Below are 2,343 nucleotides of genomic sequence, written 5' to 3'. Positions count from 1 at the left end.
TGAAACTAGACATGGTTGAAGACTTCAAGTAATCGTATATATATACATCTATCTGTTAGAGATATTCAAAATGTCATGTTAGCTCGTCTGGTATTAAGGTCATTAAATGGGCATTAGAGGTCTCGGATTCAATACTTGGTTTTGTAATATTTGACCTTTTGATTTTTTATGTTTTTATAATTTAAATAAAACGACGTCGTTTTATGGATCCATGTGGCATTGTAGAGTGCAAACGTGTCATCCTAGTCATCGTATGTTAACGGAATAATAACACCGTTTCTCGATTTGTTGGTTTTGACCGGATTTAAATTGTTCGTGTAGAAAATTCAAATTTTAGCTAAGTTCATGTAGTTGTACGCACACGTCAAAGTTCTGTGTATGAATGCGATAAAGCAACTAAGTCCAAAGGAGAATTTGCCGTTTTCCGAAGAAAGAGTCTATTGAACGGCGATCTTGTCCCTCTCTCTCTGGGCCCAGGAATACTTGTCCTATCGAAGACCAGATCTGATCCAATTGGTTGTCTTTGTATCCGACACGTGTCCTCTCGTGGTTCATATGATTTTAAAACAATTAATATTATGGATTAATTTATAGGATAATATTACTAAATAGCAAAATTTTGAGTTAAAATTAAGTAACTAATCATTGTCAGTTTTTCTATGGATAACTAACCATATGACAGTACTATAAAAGTCAAAAATGTCCCTACAAGTTAAACTAAGAGCAAGCTTTGGCGGAGAAAAAATAGTAGATTAGAGATATTTTAACAAATTGCATGAAATATGTTAAAATAGCACGATATAAATTTATCTCGAAAAAGAAATTGGTGGTATGGAATTCGATATCATAGACGGTGAAGTTTCTAGAGGAACCGTCGGTGGAGGAAGTCGTAGTGGTGGTAACCACATCAGTGACAACAATAGATAAATAATGGAGGTAACATATATGATGGTGATGATGGTTAAGAAAAAAGAGATATAGGCATACTTATAATTACAATGGAAGAGAGAGAGTACTACAGTAACTCATGGTTATTTTCTTAATTTTTTTCAAAAATTTGGTTATTCTCCAATTTATATGCTATTTTGAGAGAAAAACAATTTTAGAAAGTCTTGTAAAATGTGTATGCATAAGCAAATAATTTGGATAAGATTATTATTATGTGGGAGAGTAATACGATGATAAACATTGAAGATGAAGTCGACCCTGCGCTTCTGGCCGACCAGACAAGCAGAGTTTCACGTTTTATATTTTCTTGACAAAATTGAAAACGAAGTTTAATTCTTATAAATATCGAGAAATTATAAAATAATATATGTTCAAATATTTGGCAAGTTTAATTTAATCATTGGTTGGCACTGTTTTGTTGTAACAGTGCACGAGAGATGTGTGCAATCATTTACGAGATATAGGTCTTGTTCTAAAAATTTCCGCCTAGTCTAATTATTTCTCGCTTAATCGCTAGGTCCATCTTCTCTGCCTCGATTAATGACTAATACCTTAAAAAAATCAGTCACCCGATTACTCTACGCCTAATCCGATTATTTTCCGCCTGATCCGATTATTTTCCGCCTATTCTTACATATCCCGATTATTTTTTGATTGCAAGTATAAAACAAGTTTTTTTTTGTTATTTAAACATTTGAATTGGAACTTTTTAATGTTTTACAATAATTTATGTTCAAATTTTTAATAAAGATCATAATTTTTTAATAAAAAATCATAAAAATTTGCCTTAAAATATATTTTTATGTGTTTACTACAATTTTGAAAACAATATTAGATTAAAATATTTTTAAAATATTAAAATAATCCTAAAACTAGTCCCTGATTAATTTCCGTTTTTAATCCGATTTTCCAATTAATTGTTAGGTCCATATCGAACGCCCGACTAGCGCCTAACGATTTTTCAAACAAGGGATATAGATGGTACAATAATAATAATAGATTTCTATGGCAGTCGACGACCGTGACTAAATAATGCTCGTTTGAGTATCGTATCAACAGCGAATGTGATAAGAAAAATGTTGGCTATGATTGGTAACCAATTTTAAAGCTGTACAACTTTGTACAGCTTTGACAGTTACCAATCACAAAAACTTTATGAAAAGCAGTACACTATAAAAAAAAAAACTGTTTTTTGACAAAAACAAAAATAAATTAAAACGGTTACGGTTAAATACGGTTACGATTAAATACGGTTATAACGGTTACGGTTAAATACGGTTATAACGGTTACGGTTAAATACGGTTACGGTTACGGTTACAACGGTTACGGATAATTACGGTTATAGTTATTTGATGACTACAATACGGTTAATATCGGAGACGAAATCTTACGAG

The sequence above is a fragment of the Arabidopsis lyrata genome (assembly GCF_000004255.2).
Source record: "Arabidopsis lyrata subsp. lyrata unplaced genomic scaffold ARALYscaffold_5, whole genome shotgun sequence".
NCBI lineage: Eukaryota > Viridiplantae > Streptophyta > Magnoliopsida > Brassicales > Brassicaceae > Arabidopsis > Arabidopsis lyrata.
The sequence above is the reverse complement of the archived record's forward strand: the minus strand, read 5'-3'. Positions refer to the sequence as shown.